We start from the raw sequence: 24047 nt of genomic DNA on the forward strand, positions 1-24047 counted from the left end.
CCTGCAAAAAATGTTTAAATATAGTATAAAGTTAAATGAAGGTCTATTTTCAACGCCCAAAATCGAAAATGCTAATCTGCTCAAAAAAAAAGCGTCGTGATTTAAAAACGCTGGTATGAGCATTATACTTTGGAATGCATTCGTTGCATTTGAATGCTTTTAAAACGTCCGTTAAATATGTCTCGTGCGAATGAGCGCTTAGAGGCATTAGCATGTTGGACTTCACCGCTTGGACTCTCAGAGGTTACTAGCAAAAGTTTCACATGTTAAATACATAACGCATTAATTGTGTAGGTACAGATAATTACACATTCCATTTGTCCGGTTAATCCCGACGTAAGCCGATTGCGTTTGATAAGGGTCGCCTTCCTGAGGTGCGATGCCATTCTAGTAGGCTCCCATACTAAAGTTAAACAAATAGTATTATTGTTTTACTACTTTTGACCTTTTGGTGCATATTTGGGATTATTATGGGTTCTTAAAACAATCTATACTTCTATTACTAATATATAATGCTGAAGAGTTTATTTGATTGAACGCCCTAATCTCAGGAACTACTGGTCTGATTTGAAAAATTATTTCAGTGTTAGATAGCCCACTTATCGAGGAAACCTATATATTATCCCCATTTTCTTACGGAAACAAGAACCATGCGGATAAAACCGCGCGACGTCAGCTAGTATATGATAATTAAAAGAGGCCTGAGAAATTCGATATCAACCCTCCATACAAATTTTCAACCTACATTGGTTTACCGTGATAGGTATTCGAAACATCATTCTTTTTGAGAGAACGACTAGAGCCCTGCAGTGTGCCAAAAATGAGGATGATTAAAATAAATAATTTTGACTTTTCGGGGAAAATAAAGGAATTTTAAAGCACTATGGTCTATATCCAAACAAATTTTTGTTGACATTTTTTTAAGTGTCTAAGAATGAAAAAAATAAAAAAATGATACCTACATATTAAAATATAATATAATAAATTTGCTTAACTACTACTACTATACTAAACCTGAAGGATCAATTCCTTCAGGTTTAGTATTATGTCAAGTCTGGAATTCAAGATATTTATGTTTGAAGCTTTAGAGGTTATGTTTTGTCAACAACTAATAGGTACCTACTTTTTTAATTGTAGTCTTAATAATAATTATTCCATGAATAAGTAGCCGGGTATTTGGGTTTATTATTTTGCGTTATTTTGGGTTTCGCCAAGGATTAGGTATAAGTCAATAAGTAAAATTGGGTTACGAATAAGCTTACAGAACCTAACTTATAACGAGTCAACAATAATTATTACTATTACTGAATATAATAGGCACAAGTTCGACACAGTGTGGTGAAAATTGAAACAGAGAGCTGGAACAGTAGTTCACAATACAACGATAACTTTAAACTCTGAACTAACTCGATTTTCGATTGACTGCACTCTATAAAATATCCGGTTTGGTTTAATATTGACTTGAACAGAGAATTCTAATTAAATGTTACTCGAGTAATATACTCGTAGCAGACTGGCGGACCCGTGCGGTTGTTACATAAATCTATACGTACAAGTATATCATCATCATCATCATCATCAGATCAGCTGATGGACGTCCACTGCAGGACATAGGCCTTTTGTAGGGACTTCCAAACATCACGATACTGAGCCACCTGCATCCAGCGAATTCCTGCAACTCGCTTGATGTCTTCAGTCCACCCGGTGGGGGGTCGACCAACACTGCGGTTACTAGTGCAGGGTCGCCATTCCAGCACTTTGGGACCCCAAAGTCCATCGGCTCTTCGAACTATGTGCCCCGCCCATTGCCACTTCAGATTTACAACTCGTCCGTTCGCAAATGGTACAAGTATGTACTAATAATAAAAACAGGTAAAGTTTGTGGTATTGTAAGGGGTAATTTACTCCAATTTTGAAAATTCTTTTACTACTGGAAAACTATTTGTGAGTGTCATATTTCCTACTAATATTATAAACGCGAAAGTTTGTATGGATATTTGTTTGGATGTTTATTACTCTTTAACACCGAGTTGAAAACAACGAAGATAGATAATACCCTGGATTATCACATAGGTTTTAAATTATTAACCCCTTATTAACATGTTTTATTGTACCAAATAGTTGATCAAACACTTGTTAAATGGAAAGCAGTTTAACTTGCTCTTCAAGGTAATGTAAACAACCAACTCCACCAAGAGAAATTTTTATGAAATATTCTTATTCAAAATCAAAGTCAAAATTAATTTATTTTAATTAAGCTTAGTTTACAAGCACTTTCGAATCATCAGGTAATATTATTAGATAATGATGATAATAATTAGTCGAAAACATAAAATTGAAGTTACGAGGTTTCTAAACGCGCCTTGGTCCGACAATACCCCACAACAAACTCAGATAGGTTTTTTTTTCTTAGATGAAAGAATGCTCAGTATTTCATAGTCTGACTCGGATTCGAATCCAGGACCTTATGATTCAAAACTGCATACTAATGAACTAACGAGGCAGATTTTTTTTTTTTATTCTTTACAAGTTAGCCCTTGTTAGCCCTTTCGGTTTCTACGCGGCATCGTACCAGAACGCTAAATCGCTTGGCGGTACGTCTTTGCCGGTAGGGTGGTAACTAGCCACGGCCGAAGCCTTCCACCAGCACTAACCACGGCCGAAGCCTCCCACCAGCAAATAAAAAAACAAGTAAATACATATTATAGATAGAAATCTTGACCTTCGGAACTAAAAAAGAAGAACATTTTACCTATGGTAATTCCATTGAAGGACCTCAATATTATTGCGGCAAAAGGTATTGAAAATAAAATGTGTTTGTTTTTGTTAAAACAGTCCGCAAACAAGGTAAAGGTCCCAGACGAATACATTAGTCCCCGCGGAGCAGTGACGGGCAAAAACAAGTGAAATAAAGTGAAAACATTGTTGTTCTGTCGGTGGCACTCTGTAAAACATCGCCGTTTAATATACTCCAGTGTTTTTGTACACCAAGATTGTAAACTCTTACAAGATATATAAAATAAAATTGTGTCTTGTAGAACTCACGAACTATTTTTATTTTTAAGAAATTGTTTACATGAGAATGCTACCCAGTTTTATCTAAAGCAGTAAGAGAGGGAATCTGTGACACGGATTTTTTAAATTTACGTTATTTTTGCCTGAAAGTTGATACCAAAAACCTTAATACCAAGTCTTGTCAAGGTTTTAGCATAGCAAAAATGACTGGCGGTCTAGTCTAGTCTATAAAAATGATGAGCGTGTCATTGATCTCTATATTATTACCTTTATTATTGTAATAGCAGCTTCCTTTCAGAGAATATCAAAAGAAAGAAAAAACGTTTATTCTAAAATTGTGCCACACACCACAATGCAAACTGTAGTGTCCGATTCCTCAACAACTTAAACAACGTAAGATCAATACTCAAGTAGCAGAAGCTGTTATGTTTAGCACAACCTTGAATACCATATCAGCATTTTGCTACAAAAACCAAGCCAATGCAGGAGCATACAGCGCTGATTTTCAGCTGTTACCCTGATCCAGATACCTTACAAAAACGGCAATATCATTTTTGCTCGTCTTGGAACTCTAACCCTGGATCTTTTAATCAAGAATTTTGACGGCCTCTCAGTGGAGAATACCACTAGGCACTACCTCCACTGCCACCACTACCCCCACTACCGCTAAGAAAACAAGGTACATTTTCATACTTTGTCTATTGATTCCGGTACCCATTGCAAACTAGTCAGTAGTCACCAAGAAATTGTATAGAGATTCATAATAAAACCAATACCCTCATTATTCTGGTATCAAACACGAACAATAATAGCTTGCGTTCCATTTGCCGTTTCTGCAATCCGATTAACATAATATGCAGCTTATAAATTTGTATAAATTTAGTATTTAACGTGTTCCCTGTACACGTTTAGTTAGGTACAGATTATTATTACGCATTCCATTTGTACGGTTAATCCCGGCATAATCCGATGGTATTTGATAAGGGTCTACTTAGGTGCGATGCCATTCCGATGTATGTAAGCTTTTATATTATTTTGGGCTTTGGGAAAGACAGCTTTGTATTTTTTTTGTATGGTATAGCAGTATGACAATTAATATCAGTAAAGGAAAATTATACAGCAGATACTAAACTTGAAAAGGCAAAAAAAAGTTTTCAAAACTACCTACCCATTTTATAAAACATGAATAGTGTTTTTATAATAGTTTCTCTGTTGTGTATTAGCCAACGACGAGAGCGGACGTCTTTTTAGTGCATAACTGAAAGTTCTAGACAAAAAAAAAAGTCTAAAAAAATAACTAAAAAAGCTCTTGATCAAAACAATCGAATTATATAATTAAAAGTTTTACTGTTATCGAACTATCAACGTAGAAATTGAATCCATACTAATATTATAAATGCAAAGGAAGTATGTTTCTCTGTCTGTCTGTTACCTTTTCACAGATACACCACTGAAACGACTTGGATGAAATTTAGCATAGAAATAACTTAGACCTTGGAGCAGAACATAGGCTACTGCTTATCCCAGAAAAATCTGTTATTTCCACGGGATTTGTAAAAAACTGAATTTTATGAGAACGGAGTCGCGGGCATCTGCTAGTATAGTCATAAACAGATTCACACGTTACCCCTTTGTTTATTAAAATGAAATTCATGATTCAATTTTCATTAAAATTCAATCAATTTTCACATTAAATACCAATTTTTATAAAGCATCGACTTTATTTTCACAAACATATCATTTAATATGAGAGTTGTGACGTCCGCCGACTCACAGTCATGAGACAAATTAATTATCGACGGAAATGGAATTACTCTCCTACCTTTAATGCATTAATAGCGTGCAAATAAACACTCATAGAAACCCGTATTTTGTATAGCCTGATAATACTCGGCAGGTTAATTCATTATAATTAACTTGTCAAGTATATCTATTTAGATAAAAAAATCAAAATAACTTTAATAAATAGGGTAGGGGTACCGGATAGGGTAGGGATATGGAAGAAGCGTATCATCGGTCAAAGTGGTCAAAGCGAAGCTTGACCGGGCCCGCTAGTATATATCTACCTAATATCTTTATTTAGCGTTACATCAGAATTACTTATAATTATTGTAAAAAAAATTACAGCCGACTTCAAAACAACGAAAATAACGTACCCACGAAACTAAAAAGCGAAAAATAACATTATTTTATTATATTTTCTACCAAGAGTCATAAATCGTATGTGTGTAGTGTCCGTCAGTTTTAACTGTAAGTACTTCTTTTACTGCCTCTCTGACTAGCGAAGGTTGGCGGCCAGTTTCGTATAGACTTAATCATCTTTAGCTGTACAATTTTCTAAATAATTTGGTAAACTGTACAGTAAAAACTGCGCAGTTAAAACTGAACGTATGTAGAGGAGTTAGCCCAAATAACAAGAACTTACAGTAAACTGTTTATTTAATGTCAAAATATAGAAATCAGAGTATAACAATGAATAGAATAGTAATTTTGTGTAATCACAATTAGGCCATAGAGTTACGAGGTGATTATTACGGTACTGACATTAAAATGTAGGTATTTATCCGTTATGTAGGACCACTGGGGATAATTAAAATCAAACGAGAGTTTTAATTAAATTTGAATAGCAGAATCACATTTGCGAGCATTATAATAATGATTTGAAGGACTTTGTGCAATGCCCAACATATAATATTTATTTTACTATTAACCAACTGAAATTCGGGATGCGGTCTGGAATTTGACCGATTTTCGGGTTATCCCTTTCCAACATCCAATAGATAGACAACCAAAAATTATTTATTAAAATTTCTTATTTTTCTTTTGTAGCGTCCCCTATTTTTTTAACAAAACTACAGAAAAACAAACACGTTATATCTGTTACTTATTAATCTGATTCAGCTGTCGAAGGCTTTGAAGATAACCAATATGCTCTTACTATCCAACTAAGCGAAAAACTAGATGAATAGTTGATTAGCTGCTTAGTGTGGTTAGCTGGTTTGGTCAAGGACAATGACACCCAGGGTATAAGTAAAATCCCATGTTAGGCCAACAAAAAAAGTCGTTATTAAGATTTTTGAAAAGCAGATGTAGTGTGGAAGTTATGTTGAGTTTTATTTTAAGTTAAGTTGACTTGGAGTGTATACTGAAACCGTTGAAAGAAAGGTATACCGGTTTTTTTCAACGGTCGCGTCGGTCGACTGTACCAAAAGCACTATGAATTGAAGCAATAGACAGTGTCATCTATATTTAATTATTTACACACACACACACTTGTCTAATATGATATTTCCTACAAAAACATTTACGTTTAATCTCTGCAGGAGGTCGGCCGCCGGTACCGTTGCAGTAAATTCGGTTGAGATAATAATATTGTGTATAATTATATTTTAAAATAGCCTTGTGGTTTCACCCGCGTAGCTTTTGTTTCTGGAAAATACGGGGATTTATTACAAATACTGTGGCATACCTACTGGTAAAAGAATTATTAAAATCGGTTCAGTAGAGATTACTCCCTAAAACCTTTATCTCTCTATAATATTAGTTTATATAACAACATTACAGCGCTATAGACGCTACAGACCGCCCGACGTAAAGCCAAAGGAAATAGGAACCCGCCGTTATGGTCTCTTAAATAAACATGGCAAATATTGCGTAAGATTACTCGCTCGCAAATGGGTTTTTAAATTTTATTACACGTTAACATCGTTCAAATAACCATAAAGCGATCACGACAGGTAATAACTAGGTGTAATATTTTACAGATTCATCGTAACTTTTATATCACAATAAAAAATGGGACGCAATATTTAAAAAACGCATTTTTTGAGATTGATCGTAACATGTTTTAGGGGATATTAAAATACTCTGACGTAGAGACTAAGGGTCAGTTTCGTTAACTGATAATTCAATCATATCCGTAAGTTTTGTCACTTTTAACTTTATGTCAAATAACACAACTTGTTAAGATGCCTTGTAGATTTGGTGTGGATTTTCATCCTCCTCCTAACAAATTAGCCCGCTACCATCTTAGACTGCATCATCACTTTCCATCAGGTGAGATTGTAGTCAAGGGCTAACTTGTAGAGAATAAAAAAATAAAAAAAAACTTGTGGTTAAGCTATCAGACGCAGAAGATGGTACTCTGGCCCTAAATCTCCCTTTTGTTAGCTTCAACATCTATATATCAATAGATAATAATTGACTTGCATAAGTGATAGGTGATACTTGCTTTGTACCCACACAAGTTAGTAAATGACGTTGTAGTTTATGTACAGTCTTTACTTTGAGGTAGGGCTTATTGAATCTACATCCTTTGACATGATTATATGGACGGACGGAACTGTAAATACCTGGTACGTTTTTGCTGATTCTTAGCATTTTAACCCCCTCAACAGTGGTTGGTAAGTTGCATCGTATCATGAGGCCCTGGGTTCGACTCCTACGCGAGATATGAAATGCTGTTTCTCACAAATACCACGGGAACCATGTATTTTCCCGTGATAAGAATATTGATATGCCCATTCTTTCAAGAAACTCTCAGTTGCAGAGTCCACGAAAAGGTATACTTTCTGAACGAACATCATTGCTAACATGCAACATGCGACGAAGTGAACAGAAATAGACAAAATATCCTGCAATGGCGCCGTAGTTGTCCCAGCCCCGTCTCTTTTATTCCAACGCAATGATACAGAGAGCAGTATATCCGGTTGCACCACCATTCGTTGAAATTGGTCTATTTCTCTTCAGGAAAATATCTCGTTGGTCGCATGTTAGCGCAACTGGTAGTGATTGTTACATAATAAAATATTTTCGCCCTACGCTCGCCAACTCGCATTGAAGCAACATGGTGCGTCCAGCTCCAAATCTTCTGTTCTTTATTGAAAATAGTTTCCGTGTGTAAAAAAAAAATATTTGATGATTATTGGAATTGACTAAAGTACAACCCTGTTATAAGGAAACAAGGCATATACATCGGCTGTAGTTACACATCTTAAAACGAGTTTTAAGACTTATAATCCCTGAAACTTTCGTCTTCACGAAGAGAATATTTTTTTTAAATTGAAAAGTAAGTTATCCTCGAGCTAATTTAATCTGTATTAGTCAAGATAACAAACATGCTTGGATTCATTTAGTGTGGACGCTTAAGGGGATTTGTTTTTCTTGCAATTTGCTACTTTGAAAATTAAAATATACAAAGGATATGTTTGCATTAAAAAGAAAATATTTATTTTATTCAATAATAGGTATATGACATAGTTTAAAGAAAAATAATATTTGATTTAAATAATTGTTACTACGTACACGAGTGCAATAAAGCATTATAAATGAAAAATTATTATATTAAGGTAAAATGTATTTTACTACTACCACCTTTTGTATCCTACTTCTGTGCTATACTTTTTTCGGTCTTATTATTTGGTTTTCTTATATTGTGGTGTAAAAATAAAGTACAACAAAATATCCTCATCATTAACAGCCTCTTGTAAGGCCTACTATAGGGCCAGACCTCCTAGCTCTTTGTAGAGTGGATATATGGAGCTTAGACCCGCCACGCTGCTACAATGCGCGATGGGGGGCATGAAACCTAGCTGCCGCCAATTGTCTTTAATTAAGGAGCATATTCCCATGAGTACCTACGCCTATACGGCCTATACCTCAGTAGCGCCCAGTAACTTACTGCAAATGTTTCTTAACTATGGTAGTTCCAATATAGTGGCTAGTTACCACCCTACCGGGCACCAGCAAAGCGTTCCGGAACGATGTCTTCAGCTCGCTCCCAATCATTTTTTAATTTTTACAACAACAGAAACAAGATTTACAATTTTATTTCAAATAACTTTAGTTTAAATTGAATATGAGACTATTCTGTAATAAACTTTGAGAAGATTGCAATGTCAAATTATTTCATTTTTTAACTCCTCCTGGTAACTAACTTTTAGAACAATAAATTAGGGCAAACTTGTAAGGAATTAAAAAATTATAAATTTGGTTCCAAGGTCCTATCAAAGTAATGTATGTGGACTGACGGCATCAAGACGGACTCACCGAGGTCTTTAGAAGACAATAAAATGGCTACAAATAATATTTATTTTCCTATTAAACAACTAAAATTTGTAATCCGGTCTGGAATTTGACCGATTTTCGGGTTATCCCTTTCCAACATGCAATGCAAGTTTCCAAAACTATTATAATTTTTTATATTTTTTTTCTAGCGTCCCCTATTTTTTAACTACAGAAATACAAAGATACTATATCTACTACTTAATGATCTGGTTTAGCCGTCGAAGACCAATAAGTTGCTCTTACTATCCAACTGAGCGAAGAACTAGATGGATAGTCAATTTGGAGGGAATCCTATAATTCTAGGTTCGGGCCTCCTAACAAGACAATACAAATGGCTTATATCCTAAAATAGACGCCCATTGGTAGAACGGATGAATGTTCAAAATCTCGTACCATCTGCTTGAGCTATCAATCATGGATCTAAAAAAACATAATTATTGTTCTTCTCCTTCTGTAAGTCTTCTAAAAACTGGTCTGAAGAATAAAAATAAATAAGTATAACGGCCGCACATACAATAGAACGCAACGACCGGGTAAATTTCACATGCAGGAAAGTCACGAGTGCTTAATGGATTCAATTAAAACTCGTCCCGAATTCCGCAAGTTACAAATTTAAAATGTAAAAGCATAAAACTACAAAAGTCTGTAGTTTGTTATTTTGTGAAACATTGCCAACTAAAAATACTCAAAATAAGGTTATAATTATGTATGAGGACAACGGCGTTTTCAGTTTTCTGTTAATTCCCACAAACTTTTGGCTGGTGGGAGGCTTCGGCCGTGGCTAGTTACCACCCTACCGGCAAAGACGTACCGCCAAGCGAATTAGCGTTCCGGTACGATGCCGTGTAGAAACCGAAAGGAGGATTTTCATCCTCCTCCTTACAAGTTAGCCCGCTTCCATCTAAGACTACATCATCACTTACCATCTGGTGAGATTGTAGTCAATGGCTAACTTGTAAACAACAAAAAGAAACTTTTCATAGAACAATTTTTTTCAAGCCAGTTATTTTCAAAATTACCTAATGATTTTAAAATGAAACTAGGTGACTCGGCAAACGTTTTGCCTTGTAAATTATTTATAGGGATTAAAAAAAATTGGGTGGACCGCCTTTATCACGTAGGATATGAATAATAGACATTGGCTGATTCTCAGACCTACCCGATATTCATACAAAATTTCATAAAAATCGGTCCAGCTTTTTCGGGGGAATGTTAAAAAAAAAACATACATACAGCCGACCGTAGAACCTCCTTTTTTTTGGAAGTCGGTTGAAAATAAATCTCCGAGAGCTAAAATTTGTATGACAAGATAGTTATGAATATTGAATTCTATAAATAAGCAGCTGATGAAGTACCTATCTCACAATGGGTAATATTGATCAAATCGAATGTTGAGTCAACTATGATATTTGTGACAGTCAATGGCCTTATAAATGATCTAATTAAGATTTCGCTTAAGTGTTGGATCAAGGGACGAATTCAGTGAGTAGTTGTTAAAACAGAAGGTATTGTGAGATGGTTCCTTACTCTGAAGACCTAACTTAACCTAACTTATTTTGTTTATTGAACACTAAAATTTCGAGCTTTAAAAATATTTATAATAATTATTAAAAAACTGGGACTAAAAAGTTTGAGCCTACCTTCCTAATATAAAGTAGCGTATTTTTTACAACCACGTTGTAATACACAAACAATACCTATACAATAGCAAACTTAGCATTTACCATTAAAAAAGCAATATTAACAACTATTCCATAAGATTTCCATGTTTATTCCATAGAAATGCAAGTTTGCGTTTGATATTGTTATTACAAAACACTCGCCTCTAACACGTTGGTCTGTACTTATGTAAGAATAACCTATAATTTTCACCACACTGTGTCGAGCTTGTACCTGCTCATTTACATAAATTGATTGATGAATTCAGCACACTACACTACAATGGTCTATTTTCAGGAGCGGTTACGAAAGTTCTCACAAAATATTATTGCATAGCGGGGCAGGTAATCATAACTTACACTTATTTTGTTGATACAAGTTAATATTTGCATGTAGAATATAATGTTTGCATGTTTTCCAATTAAAACAAGTATTTACTATCATCATCATCATCATCATCATCATCATATCAGCCGATGGACGTCCACTGCAGGACATAGGCCTTTTGTAGAGACTTTCAAACATCACGATACTGAGCCACCTGGATCCAGCGAATCCCTGCGACTCGCTTGATGTCGTCAATCCACCTGGTGGGGAGTCGACCAACACTGCGCTTACTAGTGCGGGGTCGCCATTCCAGCACTTTGGGACCTCAACGTCCATCGGCTCTTTGAACTATGTGCCCCGCCCATTGCCACTTCAGCTTCGCAACTCGTTGAGCTTCTTTGTAGCTTGTATTGTATTGTATATTGGGGACCTTCTAATACAGGTTCAGTACTTAATACTTATAAGAAGGTTTCAGCTCTATACTAATGTCATTGTAATTTTGATAACTGAATATAATTTTTAATTGGTTTATACTTTACATACCAATCGAAGTTTTTTAATGATGCAGGATGAAAATCCACACCCCTTTTGGTTTTATATTTTACCAAATATTTGAACAACAATAACGCATATAATATTAGTATATAAACGCGAAAGTGTGTATGAATGTTTGGATGAATTGAATGTTTGTTACTCTTTCACACCTCGACTACTGAACCAAATTAGCTGAAATTTGATATTGAGATACATTATAGCCTGGATTAAAAAATAGGCTACTTTTTATCCCGGAAAAATCCATGCTTCCCGAGGGATTTGTGAAAAACTAAATTCCACGCGGAGGAAGTCGCGGGCGTCCGCTAGTACCTACATAGTTATATCTACTGTAGCAAAAGTCTATCCTGAACAGGAACAAATTTAGCTTCATCAGGAAGTCAAATAAATTTTATACTTCTTAAAACTGAACAGTTATGTTGGTATATTACTCGTTCATAATATAAATATATGTTGTAAATAGTATAGTTCTCTTCATTACTCGTACATATATAGATATGTTGTAAATAGTTTAGTTCTCGGCAACAATAAGTTACCCGGCAGGAAGTCATTCCACTTCGTTAGTTTATAACGCGCCGGATTGGCGCCACTGCTCTCCTGAAGGCTACTGAGGAAAGGATATTTTAGTGTAAAATGATTTTAACACTAGCGGACGCCCGCGATTTTGTCCGCATGGATATCAATGTAACCACTACAAGGGTTGAATTTTAAAAATTCTTGAATCACATTATAATTCGTATTTTTTTATGATTTATGAACAAATTTTAAAAACTGTAACTCTAAAAATGTAGGACTTTCCATACAAACTTTCAACCTCTATTTCACCCCCTTTTTATTTATTTTTTTCAATAAAAAGTATCTTATAACCTTCTCCGTATTATGGTCTCAAACCGTGCCAAGTTTCATTTGAATTCATTTAGTAGTTTCAGCGTGATGCCCGGTCAACAAACAATAGGGACAGTCAGACAGATAGACAAGAAATTTTAAAAAAATATTTTTGGTTTCAGTATCGATCAATATAATGCCCTCCAATAAAAATTTTCAAAATATCTTAAATGTAAAGAATTTACAGCTACAGTCTTAATATAAGTATAGATAGATAGATAATCTATACTAATATAATAAAGCTGAAGAGTTTGTTTGTTTGTTTGATTGAACACGCTAATCTCAGGAACTACTGGTCCGATTTGAAAAATTCTTTCAGTGTTAGATAGCCAGTTATCGAGGAAGGCTATAGGCTATATATTATCCCGGTATTACCACGGGAACGGGAACCACGCGGGTAAAACCGCGCGGCATCAGCTAGTATCTACATACACATAATTTAAACTATGACAGGCCAGGCTGCAGGGAGCCGCTAAATGCGGCCGACTCGATACCGAGGTGTTTGTAAATCCTTACAAGAGCCGTACTCGTATGTCTAGTAGTATAGTGTAACTGAATAGACACTTAGACAACCCATAGACCAATCCATCATCAGATCTTGACATGATGGCAATAGAACCAAATGGGAACTATACCGTTTCAAACAAAAAAAGAATTTTTGAAATCGGTCCAGGCGTCTTTGAGTAATCGGTGTACATACATAAAAAAAAATACCGACCGAATTGAGAACCTCCTCCCTCCTCCTTTTTGAAGTCGGTTAAAAACATAGTGGAAATTCGGATAATTACCAGACGAATATTTATTTCATAAATATCATTTATTTAGATAATAAATATTACATTTAAATTGTAACTGAAAATAAATGTAAATCATGAAATCAGCTATCAGTCTATAAAAAAACGAAATAGGATCATGATGATTACGGCTTTACTTACTCGTATATATAGATAAGAAGAAAGACACCCTTATAACAAAATAAAAGGGACATCTTTTCAAAGTTGGTTAAAGATTTCATTCGCCTTTGCAGGTTTTCTTTTATCAAAGGCGACTCAACTATTGTCAGTTGTCACTGAAATATTGGATGGAAAAATTGTTGTCGCGTAATCTTTATTAAGCCCTCCAATAAATAAGGTAAGAGTCCCGAGCTACGTTTATGCCTGCGGTTGTTTCGCGAAAATAAGCAAAAACAAGTGATAGAACAAGAGCCTGCAATAGCTAGACCTACCTGAGAGCCTAGTGGCAGTTTGATACTGATACTATCGCGTTAACGTAAACGCGAATTTCTAAGGAATTGAAACAGCGCCATCTAGTGGCACTACTGCACAACTGTTCCATTTCCATATAAATTCGCGTTTACGTCAACGCGATAGTAACAGTATGAAAATATTGAAAACTTCCACTAGGCACTCTGAAGGCTAAATGGTCAGTCCTTGTTTGGCTATCGTACTTACCTATAATAGGAATACTTTGTAAGTATGATAGCCAAGTATGGAGTTTGGGCGGTAGTGCATTGGAATCCGGATCCAGATCCTTAATTATCCAAGTATTAAAAGTATTTTCATTGACATTTTTACGGGATATCATGTGGAATCATGTCTACAGTCACCAGACTTTTAACTTCGTGGGAATCCTTAAGACTCTAAAGTTTGATGTTTAATTACAGTTTGTATAGTTTTGCGGCAACCCTTCGAAAAATGTGTTTTTGATGTAAAACATCTATAGCCGCACGTAAAACCGATTTCTGGCGGGGCAACGCATGCCGTGGCGATGCGTCGCCACGCTATATGATAGTATATCCACTCATCTATTAAATAAATTTACAAAATAATATCGATGTTTTATGATTTATTTTTGTTGCTTATTTTTTGTTTATTTTTGTTGCTGCAAAACCTAATTAATGGTTTTAACAAAATGTGGGATATTATTTATCAAATTATGCTGAGAAAATAATAATATTACGTTCTATATTTTGCCTATTAGGTTAGGTTCTGGATCGTTGATCCTACTGTCTTCCAAAGTCAACACAGTCAAAAGAAAATGGCTACCGTATGGTAAGTATAGGCTGATAAATTTACATTAAATGCTTTGATTATATGAGGAATGTCTGACTATTGCAGGCTCTTAGACCACGAGTATAAAGTGAAAACGCCATTATTCTCGCGTGGATTACCTCGTGGCGAGTTATTCCAGCTGGGAGCAGCTTTCGCTTGATAACCAACTAGACTTCACCGGCTTTGTAATTTTTTTTTCAAAAATAACGCCAGTACCTACTTGCGGTATTCAGGACGAGCTCTAATTATCTTTTAAGCCTTCGCGCCAACACTTCGGTTGAAATATCTGGCCTTTTCTGCTTGCATACTCCGTCGCTATTTTGTAATTTAAATTTTGTTTTACTAACACTTACGTGGTAACTTGTCGCACTATTAACTTTTATTATGGATGTGAATATTTTTATATTAAAAAAAAAAGAAAACAAACCTCATCTACTATCTCATTTTTAGAGTTATTTTAAATGATCATTTTAAATTATAATCTTGTTAATTTTAAATACAAGTACATTATTATATTCTTCTCATAGACCGAGTGTGGCTACAGGCGGCTTTACCAGTACGCTTGGGCGGCATTGGCATTCGCAAAATTTCTGACGTTAGCTTACCAGCTTTCTTGTCCTCGGTCCACGCCACGGAGGAATTAACCAGGAAAATTTTAGCATCCAAACTGGTGAATTTTGAAGTGTCGTATAAGACCGAGGCCATGAATGCTTGGAAAACAGCTTGTCCGAGCACTGATTTACCAAAAAATTTATTTTCCGAGAGACAGTGGGATGAGCCGCTCTGCAGACTGGTAAGAGAGGAACTCATTAGTACCTCCTCCAACGCTGCGGAGCGTGCCCGTTTGCTGGCTGTGGGAGAATGGGAATCGGGGCTTTGGCTACAAGCAATTCCTTCGTCCAGCACTGGTACCTTGTTGGACGACACAACATTCCGTATCGCCACCTGCCTTCGCTTAGGCGCTCCGTGTGTTTCTCCGCATCGCTGTATCTGTGGAGAGCTAGTCGATATACTCGGACACCACGGTCTTTCTTGCAGTAGGAGCACTGGCCGTATTCCGCGGCACGCTAGCCTGAACGACATCATACGTCGTGCTCTTGTCACCGCCGGCGTGCCAGCCGTTTTGGAACCTAACGGTTTGGCGCGTGACGATGGTAAGAGACCAGACGGCATGTCTTTGATGCCATGGAAGATGGGTAGGCCTTTGGTGTGGGACGCGACTTGCGTAGACACCCTTGCGCCTTCACATCTTCCTGATACGATGGGATGTGCAGGCGCTGCTGCTGCATTAGCAGAGACCCTCAAGCGGCGCAAATATAGCAATCTCGTCGGAGATTACATATTTGAGCCGTTTGCGGTCGAAACACTAGGACCGTGGGGTCCGAGTACACGCTTTCTTTACAAAGAAATTGCAAAGCGTTTAATCGACACCTCCCGTGACCAGAAGGCTGGCCTATATTTAGGCCAAAGAATTAGTATTGCCATACAACGTGGCAATACTGCCAGCCTTCTGGGCACTTTACCTATGATCGTCGATTCGGACGAATTCTACGACGCCTGAGCCTTTAGATATAGTTTAAATTTAGTATATTTTCTTTTTATTTTTTATAATATGTAGTTATAGATATTTAGTTACGTAGTTTTAATATTATTGTAAAACTTTATAAATTTGAATGAATAAATATCAAATTAAATTTCAAGAAGAGTAAAAAATTAATCGCGTTATTATATTCTAGCCTTTATTCGTAGGAAATAAAAATGTAAAACTATAACATTATGTTTAATCTAACTCAAATCTAACTCTAATCAACTGGCAAACAGATAGCAAGGCTCTGACTATCACTCTTTTAATTTTATTAAACAAAAGAGAATATAACAACAGTAACAGCTTAAAAATCTTTGATACAATAGAATGTGTCTTACAGTAGTATCTGTCCAATAAAAAGCATAATTTTCTATCATCGACGATCTTACAAACTAAGACCAATATACACATGCATTGTGGGTATTTCCAATAATGTTTAGATTAGGATCGGAGTTTGGTCATGTTCGGCATAACAGCAAACAATAGGGCGGTCGCAGAGATGTATATTTGCGAGTGTAAATTGAAACATGTCGAGAGTTAATTGCGTCAGGTTCCAGAGCTTCTACCTTCCAATTCTTCAAAGGGTAATTATTCGGAGCGTTCGTCAGCGTGGAAATGACTTTTTCAAAATTATGGTATGCATAGCTTCGGCTTTTTTATTTATTAACGGCCTTTTGACACTGTGAAGTATTCTGAATACCTTTTTTAAAGAATCAGAATTTGCCGTGCTAAGCATATGATTCTGTACTTGAAATCGTTATCATTATTACCTATCAATCTACCATTAATGACGCATTGACGTGCGAAACCATAGGTACAGGAAAGGAAATTATGATCCTACACCACCACCACCGTGGATATCATACAGTAGGTGGATTACATTTCTCAGTATATTTGATGTTTATTTTAATAAGTTGTTAGTCACACCAAATTAGTGAATAGGCCCGCAGTTGACGGGCTTATGGTGATAATAATGGGTAACTTGCAACGATCACTATTAAATGTATATTATAACTGACGCCGCGCGGTTTCACCCGCGTGGTTGCCGTTCTGTAGGAGTACGGGATAATGTATAGCCTACAGCCTTCTTCGATAAATGAGCTATTTAACACTGTAAGAATTGTTCGGAATCGGACTAGTAGTTCTTGAGATTAGCTTGTTCAACCAAACAAACTAACAAACTCTTCAGCTTTATAATATTAGTATCGATTATCGGGATTTAAAGCAATATTATATTTTTACATACTAAATATGATATACAATTTCAACCACGAAACAGGTCTCTTCGGATATCAGCTATATATTCCAAAAATCTTTAAACGAAAATAAAATTTAACTATACAAGAGCTAATGCCATGAATTTTAAAACCGGTACTGTATTCTCTGGATAGTTTGTTAACTTTAATAAGAACCTTGGCTATAAAGGCGGCAATCCATCATAAAATTACTCACTTTCCACCCGTGTTATATTAGTTTAATATACAAACAACACGAGCTCAGCAAACTGCGATAGTTCACACAGTCCATTTAAAGTTTCTTCAGCTAATCGGTTAGTTTTTCAAACTACGTACTATATGAAACAATAGAAATGTGTAAAGTTTAATTAAAGCTGATGTTGATTTTATACCAGCTATAATAAATCACTTTATCGTTAACATACATTAGCAACAATTAGTACCGCCTATAATCATTATCATTAATTCACCATCATTGTTATTAGCATATTTAACAGCCTCTTACAGCCTCTTTACAGTAGCAACAACTTGCCTTCCGAAGCAGTGGTAGAGTTTTAACAAATAGTCAAACTTGACGTTTCAAAAGTGCTTGTAAAGTAAGCCTACTTAAAATAAATATATTTTTAATTTTGTAGAGGGAATTTGAAGCTTAGATCACCTATACTTTTTTTATTTCTTTTATTCTTTACAAGTTAGCCCTTGACTACAATCTCACCTGATGGTAAGTGATGATGCAGTCTAAGATGGAAGCGGGCTGTTAGGAGGAGGATGAAAATCCACACCCCTTTCGGTTTCTACACGGCATCGTACCGGAACGCTAAATCGCTTGGCGGTACGTCTTTGCCGGTAGGGTGGTAACTAGCCACGGCCGAAGCCTCAATCGGCCCAGCCGGGGATCGAACCCAGGACCTCCATCTTGTAAATCCACCGTGTATACCACTGCGCCACGGAGGCCGTCAACTACACTACAGCCTTTCTTGATGAGTACTGTTTACCAACAAACAAAATAAAATAACTAAATTTGTTGGTAAACAGTTCTCATCAAGAAATACTGTATATAGGCTTTATAGAACTGTGGGGTTGCCAGATATAAACAGTTGAATAATGTTATTTATATACCCTCATCACTTATTTAGTCGTCTAATATGTCAAATGAAAGCTCATTTTATGCTTAATTTGACTGTATTATCTAATGTAAATCTAGATGATGGTTACCTAGATTTTGTATGAAGAATGGGTCTGGCCGCAATTTAACTAGGCAACCTATTTGCATTGTGTCACTGTGAATAGTATCTGTCATTTATTTCTTATCACTAATAAATAACAGATGAGGGTACATTTCTAATGCCGGATCTTGGACTATGATGACTGTCTGTAATATGACTAGCTTACGTCAAAGATAGTGAATTAGGCCCATACATTGCTTAACATACGCTCCTAGGCATAAGAATGTAAACCTAGCACTACCAACTTTCCAACTCCGGGCCGAAAACTTTAGGGACTTGAAAACGGAAAATCTTCATAGGTATTTTAAAGACCGACCTAAGGCTAGAACTGAGGACCTCATGAGCTGCTATTTGATGGCTAACCATTAAACCACCTGAAATAAATGTATTGCGAAATCTCACTACTACGAGTAAATAAATCGAGTCACAGATGACACGCAGAACTCAATCTATGCATATTTATATGGCTTGATACTGGTAGGTTTAGGTAGTGGCGAGTAAATTATTCAATCGCTCACACCTTCCGCGTTGGGTGCCTCGGTTTAAATGCACAGATATGTAAATTTTGAAACCGACCCCCAAAGGAATTGTTTCAAATTAAGGTGGCGCTCTCTGGAAAAGCGAAACTGAAACTCAAAAGGCCAGTTTGAGCACCTTCTGATCTGTTTGTCATTTGAATTTGTAAGAAAGTATTCCCTCTCCTATAAGGGCCGGTTCTGTAGTGGGGCGATAAAATAATTATTGTGATGAAGAAAGTAATCAACTTAACGGTAGATATAGTCTGAGATCTGAATTAGATGCGACCTTCACCCATCTGTTTACTGGATTAAAAGTATTATATATCAAATTACATATGTAAATAAATATATTATTCACAAAGGTTTGTTTAAAAAATTCAGTCCAGGGTATGATTATGATGATGTCCGGAATCCAGGACTAATTTTACGCAGACAAACCTATAACACCGTGTTCGTATTGACATTTTAACTTAACTTCAATTCATTATAAACTAACCAGACTACTAGTTTACCTGTTTATATTTGCAAACCCAAGAGTTGTGACAAGGAAAAATACGTATGGCACTTGGGGACTGCCGCGATAAAGCTTTTGCATAGCATTTTTAATCAACTTATGTAATTATAATCATTTATTCCAGTTGAGTGGATATGATAGCGTCGAAATGTGTTAACTTGATGCACGGCTTGGGTGTTAGGTTTATTTTCGTTACGAAATTCCTTGACTCGGTCGCCGCGCTCAAAGCCCGCGATAAGAGCTATGCAATAGCTTGAAAATAGTCAACCTACCGTTTGCATATTCTACAGGCTTCACACTTTCGTTCGCTTGATTGGTATGAACTTTGTCCGGTTTCGTTTGTCAAAACCAGAGAAACTTGAAAGAAAATAAACTCTTAATTATTTTAATCTGGATTTTTTAAAATATTTATTGGCATATTTAATTTGACATAACAAAACTTTTAATCCAGTTAACAGATGGGTGAATGTCCTCTTATATTGGAATCCTCTACTAATATTATCCGGTTCTGATCAGAAGTCAGAAATAAGTAAAATACATACTATAAATTGATGATTTGTATCTTAGAACCATCACACTGCTTCACAACGGGTTGGTGGACTCATTCCCCTCCAACTAATCGGAAAAGATTGTATTATTAGTGGGTATGACAATAGACCGACTGGGCGGGGATCGAACCACCACCCCTCGGTGATGAGTTTGACCGCTCTTGTCCTTGAGCTATTGAGGCTCTAAATGAATTTTAATGATCTTTAGTAAAATGTTAATGATAACGGCTGATAACGACGTGCTCTACAAAGCAACGGATGCAACACCGTACGAACTCCAACTAACTGTACAACTACTTTCTAATACATTTTTCATTCGGTATTTATTCTAAAAGCTGTCAAAAATGTCCATATATCAAGAAGCAGCAGCACAACAACGTCCAAACTTGTTATGAAATTTTACGCTACACCCGTGTCCCTGTTAAACCAAGTTGGGTCACAGAAATATCAAACTTTAATGTAACTGTACTATACATGTACCAACTCATTTGTGCATGATTCTGATAAGTAAAACTTTCAAAATATTATTATATGTAAGTATATTATGCCTCTGCCTCTGAATCCGGAGGGTGTGTGTGGGGGCATGCACCTCCAACTTTTCAGTTGTGTGCATTTTAAGAAATGAAATATCACGTGTCTCGAACGGTGAAGGAAAACATCGTGAGGAAACCTGCATTCCAGAGAATTTTCTTAATTCTCTGCGGATGTGAAGTCTGCCAATCCGTATTGGGCCAGCGTGGTGAACTATTGGTCTAAACACTCTCATTGTGAGAGGCGACTCGAGCTCAGCAGTGAGCCGAATATGGGTTGATAGTAATGATGATATTATGAAGAACAAGAGCGAGATGTTCTTTACAGAAGAACCATATCCTTGACATTAAATAGCCCATTAAAACAGAACTAGAAGGCTAAAGCTACCGCTTTACCAATAGAAAGAGCAAGGAAGTTGTGGCCACGTATTTTCATATATGAAGACGTACGCTAATGTGTTTGTATTATAAGAAAATAGTCTTTAATTTGGTGTGCATGCCGTGCACCTAGATGAATTACTGTATTAATTGATTATGAAACACGACTAAAACTCACGTGATATTAGGTCGGAGTATGCCCGACTAGTTTCGAACCCATACGGGGCCCTTAGTTATGAGATGGTTCTTGCAACGCGGCATGAGCCAAACTGCGAAGCGGCGACGCGACGCCAACGCGCAGCTGCTCGCATCGTGCGCTGGGAAAGGGGTTGAGTGGTGGGGAGTGCAGGTTCCGTTACACTTTTCGATGGTTCATTAATGTCATTTTCGTTAGAATCGTCTTCTTGTGAGCAAACCGAACCGTCGAAACTAGTCGGGCATACTCCGACCTAATATCACGTGAGTTTTAGCCGTGTTTCATAATGAATTAATATGAATAACACTCACGATAGTTTAAATTCTAATATGAATTACAGTCGCAACTTCTTGTACAAGTACATCACCAGTTGGCTTAAAACATATTATTGGTGAAAAAAATGTTCAATGTAGTGTTTTGGGATGTTAACTTAATATGTTAGGCAGTTTTAACTTCTCTGCCTATGATTAGCATTGGTTTCATATTCTGAAAATAGAATAAAATATAAAAAAGAGAAAACCTTTACTCAAGCATCTGCATTATTTTATAAATTTTATGAGTATACAGCAGTTAATGGCATACAATACTTTTCAAAACAAGTAACTAAGTAAGATTTATAATAATATTCTGATATTTATGGCTTGAACCCGAAAGCCATTAATATTTTTATGCCCCCACAATCTGTGACGCTACTACTGCGGTCCGACCACCTTACTTGGTTGGTTTTACGATTTCACCTAAGGGGGTGAAGTTAGCCTGACATAAGTACATGATTACTTAGTTTCGAATCATGCAGAAAGTAAAGCTATCAAAGTAATATTTATAGATAATTACAGGGTCCTGTACTTGAAAAGGAATAATTGAAACACTTATTGAATTAACTAGCGGACGCCCGCGACTTCTTTCGCGTGGAATTTAGTTTTTCACAAATCCCTCGGGAACCATGGACTTTTCCGGGATAAAAAGTAGTCTATGTGTTAATCCAGGCTATAATATATCTTAATACCAAATTTCAGCCAATTCGGTTCAGTAGTTGAGGCGTGAAAGAGTAACAAACATTCATATCATCAAAACATCAGTTCAATCAATCAATTGTCTATCGTCTAAAAGTAATACTTAATATCTCTATTTCATCATTTGACTTAAAAGACACGTTGTTTGTAATAGTAGACGTATTCTACTAAATATTAGAATTGTAACCATAAACTACATTTTTATAAAAAAAGAAATGGAAAAAAAGCGCTTCCACGAAAACTAATCGGTATATAATCACCAGTACAACTCGGTAAGTACCCGGAAAATAGCAAAAGAAAATCCTTTCACATTAAGTTAAAACACGTATAAAAGATTCGACGTATAAGACGTTCGGTGGGAACTAATGGGGCGTTCATAACTCGCGCAAGTCGTCCTATTCATTGGAGCTTCTGAGAGATTTACCGCTACAGCCTCCTGGCAAGATGCCTTCTGGCACCAAACGATTATACACTTTTTAAATATCACCCTTAGAAAACAATTTACAGTTCAATAACAATCGTTGATTTCATAATATGATCTAATCAAAAAATATTAAAATACCCTCATGAAATTATATTAATTAGAATAACGACTATTATACCAGAAAATATTTTTTTCTATTAGGTATAGAAGAAAAGCTTACATGGTGCTACAATAAGTGAGCTCAATCAAAGAAAATTATTTACTTGTTTATTTTTATATCAATATAAAATAATGCCTTCCATCTTTTTGGTAAAGAGCTTGATACTCTTACTCTGCTGGACCGATATTAATCAAACATAGCTAATAACTACCGCAAGAACTACCGAAATCGGTTCATCTGAAAGACAGACAGACAGACAGACAGACATCGATGTCAAATTAATTAAATATTATTAACACCTTTTTTGGGTAGTGGGATAAAAATCTTTAAATTCATGTAAATTTTTTAATACATAAAAAACGTTGATAATAGTCCGAAAAACGTAGAGAAATATTTCTGACTTAATTATGAAAATACAAACAAACTTTGTCCACTACGAGTAAATTTAGTAAAGCCGAGGCAAAGCTTGTTTGTACAACCATACAATATACAATCCACAAATAGTAATGTGAGTAATGAATTTTTTTTTTCAAAAAAGGTTCAACCGACTTCAAAAACACAATGTATCTATTAAACTAGAAAGCGAAAAATTCATGCCAAGCCAATAATTTGTCGATAAAATTTTCATCAGAGCTTAACTTTTTAGACAAAAAATCAAAACACTTCTTTAAAGAATTTTATACCGTCGCTTTAATGAAAAACTTACAATTTAATAGGTTACCTAGTCTAAGCTAAGTACCAATTTTCTTTTATTATATAGACGGTGTTCCAGCTTAATCTGCAACAACTCCTTTGTGGGTTCGGTATCAGAATTTACATATCCGTGCATTTAAACTAGTGCCCACTGGGAGCTAGTGAAGTGATTGAATTTATTAACTTGCAGCTGCCACGTACACCGGAGCTTTGTCCAATATAATTGTGATTGAACAGAGGAGAACAATGAAAGTGCTTCATTAAAAACTGATTCGGCTACCGAATATCAGGTACAATTTTTAGGTTGATTGTGCAATGGGATACGGGGTAAAGTTTTTTTACGTTCATTGTTTGGTCCAATCATAATTAATTCGGCTATAGGTTTGGCAATAAAGGTGTTGGTATGTACCTCGTTCTAGAGAGAGTTCGTAGATCGGTCGTGGTCCAGATTTTTTACTCACGTTTACCCTAA

Source organism: Bicyclus anynana, chromosome 1 (assembly GCF_947172395.1).
Source record: "Bicyclus anynana chromosome 1, ilBicAnyn1.1, whole genome shotgun sequence".
NCBI lineage: Eukaryota > Metazoa > Arthropoda > Insecta > Lepidoptera > Nymphalidae > Bicyclus > Bicyclus anynana.